This window comes from Sminthopsis crassicaudata, chromosome X (genome assembly GCF_048593235.1).
Source record: "Sminthopsis crassicaudata isolate SCR6 chromosome X, ASM4859323v1, whole genome shotgun sequence".
Lineage (NCBI taxonomy): Eukaryota > Metazoa > Chordata > Mammalia > Dasyuromorphia > Dasyuridae > Sminthopsis > Sminthopsis crassicaudata.
The window spans coordinates 20,852,790-20,869,265 of record NC_133623.1 but is presented as its reverse complement, the minus strand read 5'-3'; the positions used below and the strand labels follow the sequence as shown (position 1 = coordinate 20,869,265).

The 16,476-nt window shown below is 37.6% G+C and overlaps 1 protein-coding gene across 1 annotated transcript in view; it reads left to right on the top strand.

The window, feature by feature from the left end:
- The window catches only part of DACH2 (dachshund family transcription factor 2), a 433,454-nt gene that overhangs the window by 234,804 nt on the left and 182,174 nt on the right, over positions 1-16,476 (top strand).

Genomic DNA, 16,476 nt, shown 5'->3' with positions numbered 1-16,476 from the left:
CAAGAACAACTTACAGAAACATAAGGGGATTGGATCTTTCAGCATCTAGGGAGAAGAGAGTTATTACAAACTTAATTATTTAAATCCTTTTTTTTTTTAGTTTGTTGCCCTTTTGATTGAGTCATGGTTTTCAGCTAAATTTAGCCTTATTGTTAATGTTAGTCAGAAACAGTTATGAAATACTCTTTCCTGTAGAATTACTAGATGGGCAATCCTTTCCTTTCAGAGGCCATTGTTTGCTAACAGTAAAGTTCAGATGAAAACAGCGAAATTTTTTTTAATTGAGGAATTGTTCATCTCTGGTAACATAGGGTATGATGAAAATACTGATACATGCTGTACCTTTTAAAAGGATATGGACAGGAGGAGGAGGTCAGAGAGAAGCAGAGGAAGTGGTTGCCCACTTGGCCTTAGTTAGACTTTTACTTGAGCTCCATTTTATTTTATTTTATTTTCCCCTGGTTTTAGTATAACGGGAACAAGGTATATTTGGCTCAGCATGGGAATGAATCTGAAAACTCATAAGTTATGTGCCCTTGGTCAAGACATCTCCCTGAATCTGAGTTTCCTTTTCCATGAAGTTTTGTCTGTCTACTGCATACAGTTTTTCTGAGTGTCCGATGTGATAGCATGTATGGAAGGATTTTTGAAAACCTAGAGTTGCTATCTTATTTGTTTATTTTTTGTAGGGGAGGATGTTGACTGGGAAAAGGAAGGATTCTAGGTCTCTGATGTCATTGGGATCTAGAAAGTTCCAGATAGAAATTCCCTCCACTGAGCCACACTGGCCAACTCATTTCACTTGGAAAGTTAGCTTAGTGCTTCAGAAAGACTGATTCTTACAGCAAACAAAGTAGAACCATCCTGAATGATGAGACCATGTTTAGTCAAATGGAGCAATACTAAGGTCTCTTTGAGAATTGGTCCCCAGAGAGACAGGTTATATAACCCACAGCTGGTCACATGGCCAGCACATGTTAGATGTGGGATGTTGTATCTTCTTCACTCCAACATGCTATGTTGTCTTTTAGTATAGACATAGGAAATTATTATTTTATTGCTATTCTTAACTGCTCGTTGCCTGGATTTTTAGGTTATTATTCTGAGTATAAATATAAACCATGATAAAGTTGGTGATACTGTTGATGGAGCATTGGACCTGAAGAATGCCGGCACTTGGATCTTGCCTCATTTATTTGCTAGCTGTAGGATCCTTGGCAAGACCTGTCATCACTTTCTGTCTCAGTCTTCTCTGTAATCTGAGGATAATATTAGTATCTACATCATACATCTGTAAGGTTGAAAAGAGGTAGGTAGATAAAGGACTTTGCAATCCTTAAAAGTGTATATAGATGACTGTTGTTGTTAAAATGATGGTTCCCAAGGAGGCATCAGGACACAGGTTTCCTCAGTAAATGGAAGGAAAGATTTAAACTTTGTGGCCATCTCTGCTTTACTTGAGAATTAAACATTTTCCCTCTGACCCTGGGATAGCTTTTCTTACTTCAGAGGAGCTTAGTATCAATCTCCTTTTCATAACCCAGATGCAGCCTCCTACCATGTGGGATAAATCTTCTCTTCACCTGTAGCATAACAGGTTTCCGTATGCAACAGCAAAATGCCTTAATGATACCATTGCACCTTTTGGAGCACTTCAAAGTGACCACAAACCACATTCAGATTAAAAGTATTTTATTATTTGTAATTCTTCAGGTTGTATATATTAAATGTAATAACTAATGTATTTCATTGAATGATCTGACTCACCAGATGTGGAAAACCCACATTTTGAAGCTCTTTCTCCACTGGCAAAGAGTTGTTAACATCTTCCTTGTTTACAAGAGCCAGTCATTCTGGAACCCATTAGTGTTAGCGTAAATGCTGTCCTCTTTCCATTGGAGTGCCAGCCATATTTAGACCAAGTCTTCACCTTATTTCTCTCATCCTATAATTTCCTGGAGAGAAAAAAAGGAAGCATAATTTGTCTCTTTGATAAGAGGAAAAAATGTTAATTGAAACCATGCAATAAAAGCATAATTTTGCAAAGCTATTAGTTTTGTTTTTTTTTAAACTATTTTGAGCCTATTATTTTAAAAATTACTTGAGTATTAAAAAGGCTGTAAAATTATGCTGAGTGTCAGCACATTGTGGCTTTAGCCACACTTTAATTCTCATTTTCCTTTGCTTGAATAGTAAAATCTTTATAAATGGAAACTAAAATTAATTGAATAAACTCCACTTGAATGTTTTTATGTTTTTGGCTGCAGTTTTCCTACGTTCTATGAAAACTGCAGAGCTTGTAATGGCACTGAGCAAAGTCATCCTTCCCCACATTCATACAAAGCAAGGGAAAAACACCAAAGAGTGATGGAGTACGAAGCTAAGGGAACCAAGCTTCATTTGATTCCCATTCTCCAGGCTCTCAAGTTTGTCAGGTTGTGGACAGTTAACATAGGGACCTACAAGATCACAATTGGCTTTGCCTGGCGTATTCCTCAGCCACCAGAAAAAGATGTTTTTGTAACCTCCTTGTTTCATGAGTCCAGTAATTGTCTCTACCATACTGTAGAGGCTTCCTCAAGAATGAGGGAGACCTTAGTTTAGAAATTCCAAGGACATCGAGGGCCATCTCCAATCCTCCTGATTTCTATCTTGCCCCTGGACCCAGATGGCTCTGGAGGGGAAAGTGAGGCAGGTGACCTTGCACAGCATCCCCTCACTCAAATCCAATTCATTTACATGACATGGCACCACCTTTCTGATGCCCTGTTCCTCTTTGGGAATGAAGGATGAACAACATCAGCTGCAATAGAATGCAATGTGTAGCATTTCCTGGCAATCATAGAAGACCAAGAATTTGTGATTATTTTTTTTTCTTCTGCAGACAGCATAGGCAACCATAGTTTTCCACAGGAAAATTACACCCTGGGTTCTTCTTTCTTCAAGTGGATTGGAAGAGGAACAGGATAGTTAGACTTTTTGCTGTTGTATTATTTGGAAACATTTTGTAATAACAAGTTCTTCATTTTTGTTCTCCTGAAAGTAAATTTTTATTGATGTTTTCTCCCCTACAACTTTTACTTCCCAAGAAATGCCCCACTTCCATCAACGCTTTTCCTGTAATAAAGAAAATCAGATGAACCAAAATAATTATCACAATGATGATTCTTCCATATTGTCAGTCATACACAGACACAGATGGAGACACATACATATGCATACACACACTCTTTACTGAAAGGAAAATGTATTTTGCCATTTGTTCTCTGGAGTTACAATCAGTTTGTTATCTTGTTTAATCGGAATGTTGACATTGCATAGAATTTTCATTTTGGTTATTATAGTAATTATGAATATTGTTTTCTTATTTCTCTTTTCTCTGCATCATTTTGCTTTCTCATATTTCTTTTTTGTGGTGTGTGTGTGTGTGTGTGTGTGTGTCCGTCCCCATCTCACCTGTTGAAGCTCTTCCCAATAGTATAGATCCTCCAAGAGTCTAGAACTTCTTGTCTTCCACACTAAGAGACATTGACAAATGAAGTGAGCATCCCAGTGCCATATACCTGGATGTAAGACTTGACTCCAGATTTTCCCGATTCCAATGCTAGATGACCAAGATTGGCCCTCTTATCTAGTTTAGAATCAACTCTATTTTATTTGTAATTACACTAAATTAATGTGGCAGAAGTGAGTCTTTTCCCACCTTGCTGAAAGTCCAAGGGAGAGGGTGCCTGAGTCCCAGTTGATATGTCCACAAAAGAGGGAGAGGGGGATGTTCTAGAGATCTCAGAGCCCATCGAGTGGGTAGTTCTGACTCAGTTGTCAGTCACTTTTGATAGAACAGGAGACACACAGGGACTATTTGAAAATTGATCTAACTCACTCACTTCCAGTTGATCAGTGATGGACAGAAACAACTACACCCAGAGAAGGAACACTGGGAAGTGAATGTAAATTGTTAGCACTAATGTCTATCTACCCAGGTTACTTATACCTTCGGAAGCTAATGATTAATGTGCAACAAGAAAATGGTATTTACACACATATATTGTATCTAGGTTATATTGTAACACATGTAAAATGTATGAGATTACCTGTCATCGGGGGGGAGGGAGTGGAGGGAGGGAAGGAGGGGATAATTTGGAAAAATGAATAAAAAAAAAAAAAGAAAATTGATCTAACTCAGCAAAGTTTAGTGCCTATACTTAATCCAGTGGCCAGTGACTTGTGTCTGTCCCAGTAGAGCACATACTCTCTGGGACTCCCTGGTTCATGTCTTCTTTACTGCATTGACTTATTTATAGCTATGTTTTCCATTTATTTCTAGTCATTATACTGTGCTACCTCTCTTCAGTAACTTTTTAGAGCACCAGTGAGAAGCAGCATGGTATAGTCACTTCCCTTATCAATTAAGTCAATTAGCTTCCTAGAATAAATTATAAACTTCTCTCTTTGGTAATTTAAAGGCTTACTCACTCATCCTAGCAGCTAGCTTGGGCCATTTTTTAATACCTTACACTCCTGTTCATGCTCAGAGGTTTACGTGTACTGGCCTCCTTGCTGCTCCTCAGCTAAGACAGTCCAGTTCCCACCATTGTATCTTTGCAACATCTTGGTCACCCTCCCCCTTATATCTGGAAAGGTACTCCTTTCACCTTAATCTTTTAATTTTCCTGTTTTCCTCAAGTGCCCCCTTCAGCAGTCCCTCCAATGCCCAGTGTCTTGCTCTCCAAGGTTACCTTGGATTAGTTTCATTTGTATTTTAAATATACCTAGGTATATTTTTGCTATTCTTTCCAATGGAATATGTGTTCCTTGAAGGCAGAGATTATTTTGCGTTTGCCTTTTCATGATGCCAGGCATATTACAGTCACTCAATAAGTTGAGGCTACAATATACCTGGCACTGTGAAAAAAATGAGTAAAATGGCACCTTCTTTTGTTCTCCTATATCTTGAACAAAATTATTCCATTTTAAAATTTAGTTCTCATATGCTTTTGGAGCTTATTTTGATATGTTGTATAACATGCTTGTCTTAGACTTGTTTCTGCCATGTTTCTCTTTCATTTTCCCAGCAGTTCTTATCAAATAGGTAATTTCCCCCCCAAGTAATTTGTATTCTGGGATTTATCCTATCTTGGCTTATTTTGTGGTTTACTACTTTATAATACAATTTGAGGTCTTATAATACTTGGCCTTCTTCATTCCTGCTTTCCCCCCAATTATTTCCCTTGAGATTCCAGCCCTTTTGTTGCTCCAAATGAAATTTGTTATTATTTTGTCTAGTTCCATAAAGAAACCCCTTGGTATTTCAGCATAGCACTAAATCTTTAAATTAATCTAGGTAGTAGTGTCATAATTTTCATTATATTGGCATAGCCCAGCCTTGAACAGCAAGCACCTCTCCTGTTGTTTAAGTCCTGCTGTAAAGAATTTTTTTATAGTTGCTTTTATCTCATGTCCTCAGTGTGTCTTCATCGGTTAGCTCACCTAGATATTTGATATATTTCATGGCATTTTTGAATGGAATTTTGCTTTCTCTTCTTCCTTGGATTTATGAGTAAAATACAGAAAAGCCAATGACGTCGGGGGGGGGGGAGATAAAGAAGATGTTGTGGAAATAGGATCGACAAAACTTAGCAGCTGATTGGATAGGGAATTGTGGGAGGATGAAGAGTTGAGAATAACTGACTCTAAAGTTGCCAGCCTGGGTGATGATACTCTTTATTGAAATCTGGGATTTAGAAAGAGGGGAAGATAAAGTAGAAAAGGGAAATTTGGTTCTTGAGCTCATGGCATATGAGGGTGGGATGAAGAAATCAAGAATGTTTAGTTCACAAAAAGAGACTCACATGGACTGAATGTAAGAAGATGAAATTAAGTACAAAAACAGTGCATTGTTGCAAAAGTATCACAAAAATCTTCTCAGCAAATGAGAACTGTTTAAAAATGTTCAAAAATGGAATGGGCTAGTCAGACAGGTAGAGGGAATTCCCTTTTTGTAAAGCTCTAAATAGTGACCATTTGTTGACTGCAGGGCTTCTTTACCTCTAGGCCCCCAGATTCTCCAAGGGGTTCCATAGTGCCTGTCAACTGAGATGGACTTTATTTTAGTGTGATTGATTTCTTTTGTAATTCTGTGCATTAGATTTTATTTTATTTTTTCATTTTAATATATAATTCTGAGAAGAGGTCCTTAGGCTTCCATAGACTACCAGAGGACCCAGGGCATAAAAAAGGTTAAGAATCTCTGATTTGAGGTATCAGTAAAACTAGATGACCACTTCCTATTTTCTACCTATCAAATTTGGTGACTATTTTATGTCTTTTAACTTTATTGAGGTTTTTAATTATGAATTTGATGTACTGAGTGGGCATTATAGAATTCACCTTCTTCCCCCACCACCCACTTTCTTTCATTATGATCATAAATATCACAAAAGCATATCTAATGAAAATTCAGTTCTCTAAAACGTTGTAATATAAAATCAGCAAAATTTGCGATTTAAACCTCTTCTTTTACTCTTCAAAATATATAAACATGTAAAAAATTCTTATTTCTTTGATTTTCTTCTAGTGTTTACCCTAAATAATTCCAAATTGATTTGAATGTAAAATTCAATAGTAACCCAAAGTACATAAATCATTATCTTTCTGACTATGATTTAGAAAAGTTGTGTTTCTAGAGGCCTTCTCTTGCCTAATGACTGCAAGTTTGGGTGATGGACTGGTACCTCACTTGTACCATTACTGTATATTTGTAATTAACCTAAAGTCAGACACATATTAAAAAGCAGCTGATATCAGTAAATAGTGACAAAATGTGCACTGAGTCAAAGTCTCAGATAATTTTTACAATTGATAAAGCCAAGAGGATCAAATTACCAAAGCTGAATATGATCCCAAAGTCATTATTTGTACTAGACTTTGAATTGGTCTGTATTTCTCAAAAAAAAAAAAAAAAAAAAAAAAAAAAGGAAATCGAGATCTGTAAATGCTTACCACTCATACATGTAACATGCTAGCCATGTTCCTGTTTTGGATTTGAATAATCTGTGTCATAGCTGTGTTTTCACACCTGAAATATAGAAAAGTCTTACAAAGAATAGCAGGGATAGTAAAGACATATAATGTTGATTGAATTTTAAAACCTCATTTTACTCTATTGTTTTATTTCTGGCTATAATGCCTAATCTTTCCCTTCTCTTGCTGTCTTGGTGCTCCACTGTGGCATAGAGGTGATCCTGAATTTTCAAAGTGCCTACTAGTGGGATTCGGAAAAGGTTCAGTACTTCTTGTTCAAGGACTGGACTAATTGAATTCAGAGATACAATTTCAAGACTATCTTTAAAATTATTAACTTTTGCTCTTGGCTCTGTAAATGTGAGATTCTGTACATGGGTCTGAAGGACCTGAATCATATCAACTTTTGATTTTTTTTTTTATTAAGAGTCATAGCTAAATTGAAGGCTGGATCTTGGGCACTTTTACCATTGCCTTAATTCTTTATCGTAATCCATCTCCATTCCAAAGACTGTGTCATTCTGTCTCTGCCTAGATCTCCCTCATCATGTTAGGTAATGACTGCCTCTAAGTTTACCCATTAATCCTTTCTCCTGAAGTAGAATGCTTCCCTTTTGGGCACAGTGATCTCTCAGAGAAAGCAGGGCACAATTAATCAAAATCCCTTAGTCTGAACTAACCACAAGGCCACCATCTCTCATCAGAGGTACATACCTCCTCTATGGTAATGAAAATCCTTCTGCAGCATCCTTTTCTCCCTTCTTGAGAAAGATTTCTCTCATCTAGCCTCCAGTCTTAGTCCCTTGCTCTCATATTCTCTCTTTTTTATGTTCTTGCTAAGGAATGATAGGAATAGCCAGTCCTTCCCTGTTGACCCCAAAATTGTTAGGGATTTGTCCTCTATTCCTCTCTACCCATTAATACAACTGCTCATTCAACTACACGCTCCCACGACAGACCTTAATTCACCTGTAGATAGTCAGTGGACCTAGTCCAAGGTTCTTTATTTTACCTCTTTCATCTGCACTTCTAATTCTTTTAAATCCCTTACCAGTTAGTCTTTTTATCCCTTGATAGTTCCTCATTCTTTCTTTTATGCTACTAATAAATATTTTTCCCGTTTAAAAAAAATAATCCACAAACATGATATAATTGGTTTTGTTAAGTTTTTCTTGAAAATTATACTCTTTTACCTTTCTGGTATGTCTTTTGGTTAGGGGGTCTTTGAATGCAATATATCTTGCTCAGACATCACTTTTTTTGTTGAGTGCCCATCATTTAAATTAATGATTAGGCTGAGGTTGGCAGGATGTATTATTTTTGTGTTGTTATTTCAGCTCCTTTGATTTTTTTGGTATACTCCATTTCATTCTCTCTTGTGATTTCTTATAAGTATACAATAATTCAGTATTACTTGAACTGTCTTTCCTTCATATTTGAAGGCCATTCCCCTGGATTTTGGAGAAATTTATTGTTTGTTTTTCAAATTTAACCACTACATGCTTTGGAATTTAAAATGTGGGGATTTTTACTGGCAACGATCCGTGGATTCTCTCAATCATTGCTTTGTCATCTGTATTTCAAGAGTACTTAAGTGCTTTTCTTTATTTCCTGCATTATGATTTTCAGATGCTCTGATTTATCACATGAGGTCCAGTAGATAGAGTACCAACCTAGAGTCAAATCTGGCATCAGGCACCTATTAATATCATTTTGAGCAAGGCATTTGACTGTGTTTACCTCAGTTTCCTCATCTCTTTAAAATGAGCTGCAGGAGGAACTGGCAAACCACTCCTATATCTTTTCTATGAAAACTCCAAATGGAGTCATAGTCAGACACATGACAAACTACTGAACAACAATAAAATACTGTCTTCAAGGTCAATCACTTCTGTGACCTCAAGAAGCATTATTTCATGGGACATAGTCATCTTATATTGCAGCACACATAGATGTTTGAATAAAGACAACCATAAGAATAATCCTAGCTTATATACTAACCCTAATTATAGGGAATGAGGAGTTAGAAAAATTCCATGAAGAATTCTATGAAGAGCTTCCGAGTTAAATCAACATAAATTGGAAGATGCCAAGGCTTTTCCCATGGTTATGAAAATTCTAGTCTTTTTACAACATTTTATCCCATTGAGATTACCCGTTGGGGTAAGCCCAAATGAACAAAACCTACAACAAATCTTCGATACTTGGTGACTTCAGTCTACTATGTTTATCTCTCACAAAGTATAGCAGCTTTATTGCACCCCCTCTCTGTTCTCTCCAAAAACAACTTTTAAAATGGCCCACTCTGTTTTTGATATTCAAGTGCAGTGATCAGTGACTGAACAATGGACATTTTGCTTGTTTCCTTTTCCATTACCCCAATGGAATACAAAAGCCACCAAGTTGATGTCATATTGACATAGCTTTTCCAATTGCTATCAGTTAGAAAGGCTAGCATTACCTGACTGATTGTTTTCTCCGAAACCCATAATGCAATCTCTAACCTAATACGCCAACAACCATGCACTAATTAAAACTGCAATTATATTTTTGCTCAAACAAAACGACTTAATAAACATTATCACAAACTGTTTACCCTTCCCCAAAACAATTTATGCTCACTAATACAATTTCCCATTAAAACTGCTGCCAGGTAAATTAAAAACTCTTGAAATAGTAAGTAAGTGGGAAATTAATTCAACAGTTTAATCTAGACCTAATAACAGTTGCAAGCTCAGAAAAAGATTGGTACAGCGGGGAGTTAATTAACAGCTTATTCCCCATTTGATAAAAGTAATCCACTCTAATTCCAGTGTAATTTACCTCAAAGTAATATAAAACCACAAGCTGCTTCTGGTGCTGGTAATTATTAGCTTTGTCCTGTGGCCACACTGACAATAAAAGTCAGCAGTATCTTAATAATAAGAGACTGGCTGCTAAATGCCCACAATTAAAGATGTAATATGAAATCTTCCAAGAGCGGCAACCTTGTATATTGCCATCTGAACAGGGGTTGTCATTTAGATTTAAAGGGCATTTAATCGCCACCTCACCTAGTTCTTGAGAGCAGGTGGGAAGTAAGTTTGTTGTCTGAACTCAGTTGAACACAGTGCTGGGAAGCAGAGGAAGATCAATGGAGAAAAATGGCAGTGGTGGGCAGGTGTGACTGCCATGCCCCCACCCTCAGGCACACAACTGAAATGGAAAGTTTATACAACTTATCAAACAGTGATCTTGTTAAGGATCTCTAGTTTACCTCTCTCTGATCAATTTATTTGAATAATGAATGTCATCAAATGAGATCATATCCGGAAAACAATTAGAGCAGTTCATCACACATAGTAGGGTTTGTTCTATCCCCTCATCATTTTGATGGTGAATCCAATTGAAGTGTGTATGTGTGTGTGTGTGTGTATTTATTTATTTTTGGCCAAGACAATCCCATTCCTGTACCAACGGGAATTGTATGTTTCAAGAGTTTTGGTGCCAGCTCCAAACTTGAAGATAAGTGAATCCAGTATAAAATCATAGCTCTTAGAAGCTGTGTAAAAGCATATTATTAATATGATTATTTATTGTTCCAGGTAAATATTAGGCATGAAAGGACCCTAGGCAAGTCACTTAATCCTACTTGCCTCATTTATAAAATGAGGTGGAGAAGGAAATGGCCAAATACTCCAATATCTTTCCCAAGAAAGTCCCAGATAGGGTCAGGTGATGTCAGACAGAAATGAAACATAACAATCCACAATGTCTTATATGGTGGATTCCATTCGATTTTTAAAGGGGTAAACAACCTTTGTAGTTCCCAGAGTTGCCTCTAACAGTTGGCCACTATGTTCATGGTAGTTTGCTATTTAATAATGATAGTAACCATGGGAGTGAACCATTTTATAGCATGTATTATGTACCAGAAACTGTGCCAAGCACTTCTCATTTGAGGTAGGTGTTAGCATTATCTACAGTTTGCAGATGAGGAAAACTGAGGCAAACAGGATAAGATTTGCCCAGTGTCACACATCTAGTTTAAATATCTTAGGCTGGATTTGAACTCAGGTCTTCCCAACCCCAGCTCCAGTCCCCTTTTGAGTGTGACGATAGGTGTTTAAGTTGAAACCAAATGATTGCTTGTTGCTGATGTGAAGGAGAAGGTGGCTTCAGGTCAAGAATTTATTAGGATAAATAAATGACCCAGGAAGCCTTCTCCCAAGTCTAAGATTCTGTGATCTCTGACAACAACCTTGTCAATTTGAGAACTCCCTTAAATCAGATCAGCCAATTTTCAAAGCGTGTCATCAATTTGGCTTTTATGCAAGGATAGTGGGAATTTCACTGATAATAATCTCACATTTCTGAAGTTTGTAAAGCACGTATCAGAACCCTCACATGTGAGAGAGCTTTACTTTGCTCTTTCTGTGTGTCTAGAGTATTGTCAGTGTGGGTATTCCTTCCTGACCAAACCACACCTTCTCCTTTCTCATTCTATGCAGTTTTTGCCCAAGTCCTTCCAGAGAGCTATTGTGAGAAATCAGTCCAACTTGTTAGCACCATTCCAAGAGGGTTTTTTGGTAGTTAAAGACATTTGGAGATTACCAGCCTGGAATCTGGGCTTACTATTTGTCATCTCTCATTTATTCCACATGGTGAGACAACTTTCTTTTTTCCCAGGATATCCTTGCTGTGGTGTCTTTTGCACTCCTTCTTACATATAAGCCTCTTGGTTAATATATGGAAGTCTAATTTATATCAGTTGTCCTTTGCATTACAAAGTTGTGGATGACCTGAGTGTGCAGTGGCCATTCTTCACGTATCTAGCCTCTCCGGGAGGTTGAGTAGATAGCATTCTTATCTGTACTTTTCAGCTGTGGAAGCACAAATACCTCCCAACTTCTTCCAGTCACATAGGTGACTTAAATCTTGAAAAGCTAGCTCAGATGTGCTGTTTAAAAATGTAGTACAAGGAATTACAGCTGCACTTCCTACAACTGTTGTTTGATTTTATGGTTGGCTACACTTTATACCAACTGAAGACTTCTTGATGCCCATCATGAGGTGCTGTGGCAAAGTAAAATTACCAATTCGTGGTAATCCTTCTGATGAAAAACTTTTCCTAGTCTCAAAGTCTTATCCTTAGCATTCAGGCATGTGATTCACTGCCAGACCCAGACTCGTCACCTCCCCCTTTTCTCCAGTTGCATTTAGGACCTTCTGGACCTTGAGGTTCCTTAGCACAGTCCTGGAGAATCCAGGACCTCCACCACACTGCTGCCATAAGGTGCCAGAAGAGGACTTTTATGGAAAAACGACAGATAGATTCTGGTTAAAGCATCAGCACAGGACAAGCTAAACAGAGCCTCTTTTAGATATTGAGATGTCCTGTGCATAGTATTCCCTATGTGTTTGATAAAAATCACTCCATTTTTTATACAGATCTGCAGACGAGGATAGTTGTAGATACAAAAGTATACTAGACATTTTAAATCTAAATGAGTATTTTAAGTATTAAAATGAATTTAGTGTTCCATGTGAAAGGTTTGCATCATTTATTAAAATGTGTTTCTAACCCACTGCATTTTAGCATACCCTTATGTCATAGAAAAACCCAAACAAATAGGTGTATTTTAAATCCAATCAAAGAATCATAAAATGTTAAGGCTGAAAGGGACCTTGGAGAGCATCTTATCCAACCCCCTCATTTTGCAGATGAAGAAACTAAGGTCCAGTGAAAAATCTTATGGCTTACTCAAGGGTACATAGCAGGATAGTGGGGACCATAATTCAAGGTTGCCAGTTTCATTATTCATTTTCTACTCTATTACCAACATTAATGTTGATGAGCTGAAAGACTCATGCTTAACTTTTAAGCCATCCTCTTGATTGTATGGCCTTGAAAAAGCAATTATCCATCTGCAGAAATAAGGAATAAAGTAATTCCCTTGTCTATCTCATTGTATTTCTCGATTTGATTATTTGAAGAGTCTGATTTTGTTGGTATAGGTAATCCCTCCTGATACAAATTGCAACCTCTCTGCCTATATCTATCTTCTCTTTAAATTTGGAGTTAATTTTGTTCCCTGCATATAAGAAGTTAATGGCCAGCTTGTACCAGACAAAGAATTAGGAAAGGACCTTCACTCTGGTGACCAACCCCACCCTTTTTGGTAAAGATATAGTCAGTTTTATTTATTGTTTTGATGATGTGGTATTTGGCATTCCCTATGGTCAGTGACCTTATAACTTTCTTTTTGAAGAAGCCAGTGAGAACCCAGCAACATTTACATAGGATGGTTAAGTTTGCAAAGCTCTTTATCTCATCTGATCATCAGCATCAACTCTCAAATTTGAGGTGGGTATGACAGGTGTTATTATCAGAATTTATGAGAAGAAGAATTTGAGATAAGCCAGGTCAAGTAAGGAAGTAGGAATTAAGCTGGATTTCTCTGTCTTTGTTCACCTCACAGCTACGCTGAATACCGCCTTACCACATGGGGCTTTGGCCTCTTGTTTCTTAATTCTGGATCATATTTTCTAATATATTCTTCACCGTTCATCTTTGTGCTCCTTTGTACAGTTGTGGTCTTTTTTGTACATTTTTTGTGCCATAACCCTTGAGATGACCAGGAGTCCCAAGAAAGGATCCCTATTATTGATTTGGGGCACACGGTGAAACCAAATTCCTTCAACTCCTTCATTTGTATTGCTAAGTAGAATCAGTGAGACAACCTATTTAAGGTTCAGCAAGTCTTCTTGGCCACTGAGCAAGTTTCTCAACTTTAGATTAAAGTAATTAAAATAACGATTCTGGGTGATCAGCAGCTAAGTGATTGTCCCCTAGACCCCCATTTTCTGTTACTATTTCCACAGACATGGAAGGGAGGAGAGTGAATAGGAATGAGGACAATTTGTTATTTTTCTTTGTTTCCTGGGTTGGTATGGACAAAGAATTCATCTCCAAGTGGCCAAACTACTGGGAAGGGTTGAGACCCTCTCTGTACTTTAGCCAGGTAAGGTCTTGGGTAATGGTCACAGTTTTCTCTTCCTGTTTGTTTAGCATTCTTATTGTAATAAGTGGTAGAAAAATTTGTATTGAATGAATGAACAGAACCCTTAAAAGTACATGCATATGCAGTATTTGTTTTGAAAATGACATTTAGCTATTTCCTTAAACTATACAGATTCATTCCTATAACCCTATATTGCTGTTGAGCAGAATTCAGTAAAAGGAAGCTGGTATGTGGTGTGAGTGTGTGTGTGTGTATGGGGGGAGTGGGAAGTGATGTTATCTTATAATGCAAAAGGGGTTTAGTTTTTGTAGTAAGCAAACAGCCTTATTATAAGGTAGTTTCACCTCTGAAGTGATCCCCAAAGACAGTATTGAACATATGTTGATGAATTGCTGCATTTGAATGAGGTCCTATTGTCCTTTGACTAAAATTGATGCAGGAAATAGGTGTTAATGAGTTTGACTGTCATAGTGCTAACAGTTTTTCCCCTGCATGGAGCCAGTTAGCTACAGGCTTTTATGTAGCTGTTGTAAAAACCTATGCCATTGATTATCGGAAGAATTCACCTATCCATTCGACATAGATGACATAACTCATCACATGTGCAGATGACACGAAGCTGGAGGAATGAAGCTAATATCCCACCAATTGTCAAATTGGGCCATTTCTACCTCTTCAACATGGCCCACACATGGTTCCTTCTCTTCACTCATGTGGCAGCCTCTCACCTGAACGAGGGTGTCACCAATGGTCTTCCTTGCCTCAAATTTCTTCTTTCTCTAGTGCTTGTTCCTTGCCCTTGCCAAGGTGATTTTCATTTTCCTTAACCAGAGTTCTGAGTATGTCGTACCCTTACTCAGTAAACTCCAGTGGCTCCCTTGTGCCTCTAGCATACAATATAAAGACCTCCATTTAGCCCTTCGTGATGTAACCCCAATTCATCATTTTACTCCCTTCTTTCATTCTAGAGTTCTGCCAAATTAACCTGTCCATTCCCAGCATGTAGTAAGCTGTCTCCCTGCCTTTTCTCTGCTCATTTCCCAGGCCTACAAGTATACTTCAGGTCATTCTTAACAGGATGGAAGTTCTTTGAGAGCAGGAATATTTTTTTTGGCCTTTGTGGCCTTGTATTAAACATAATACCTGGCACATAGTAGCTGTCAAACAAGTGCTTGATTCTTGCTGGACCATAAAATGCTAACTAAAAGACCTTAGGTATTTAGTATATTGGACTAAATTGAATACACTGAAATTCAACAGGGATAAATGTCTCGTCTCACTAATCGCATTTGACTGTCCCTTCCTGGTTCAGTTCTTTGGGCACCATGTTGTAGGAAGATCAATCGCAAGCTGGAGTGTATGCAGAAAAGGCCACCCAGAAGAGTAAAAGACCTTAAGTTCAACCCATGTAAGGATCAATTGAAGAAAAAGGGCTTGCTTGCCTAAGAAGAGAAGACTTAAGAGACCCATAACAGCTATCCCGCGAATTTGAAATGTTGTTAGGTGGAAAGAAGCTCTACTTGTCCTTAGAAAGGCGATCTAGGATAAATGATGCTTAAAGAAGAAAATTTATGATAGAAAAATTTATACCACTGGATATGAGAGAACTCGGCTTCAGTAAATCTAAAGATTGGTAAGTATTACAAATTTAGAACTTTAGGTGCAAGGTATTTTTAAAAGACTCAAATAGTTATTACTCTCCCCTCCCAACTCTGACTTTCACTGTAGAATCATGGGGAGAACAGGGCTTTGGCTTAGGAGGTCAGTTTAAGGAGAAGGGAATGCTTTGTTCTCCTGCAAGAATGATAGGATGCTTCTTTTGTATATTAGCCACCATCGTGGGGTTTCTGTTCCTAGAGTGGTAATACTGACACCTGCCCAACACTTTTTAGACTCAGTTTCAGCTAATTTTTGACTTTCAGGAACCTCTAGAGGGCTGAAGAGCAAAAGGGGAATATGGAAATAGTGATCCAAAGTGGTTAGTTTCTGCTCACATAGGTAAAAAATATACTTCTGTCAAGCTGACAAAAACAGAGTAGGGACATGGTTTCAGTTGAATTTTCTTTTACAGTTAGTGAGCAGGATATAAATTTGTACGAAGAAGGCATAGCATTGATTTCCAGAGGCTCTTAAGTAGCGAAAATATTTTCTGTTTTGTTATTTGTAGATGATGCCCAGACCTATAACATGTTAAATGATTGAGACGTAGCCACAATGACTTCTGACTAGACCCCTGGGTTATATAAAGAGAATGAACTTGGTATGAATAAGAGCTGTAGAATTTTCTTACATGGGTCATCTTGGCATGACCTCTTGGGCCTCTGTTTCCTCTTCTCTCAAATGTAGTTTGAATTCACTGATCTTAGAAATCCTTTCAAACTTTTGATGTGTGATCTGAATGATCCTGAGAGGTTTTCTATTTATTTGTTTCTGCTTTTGTAGATTACTC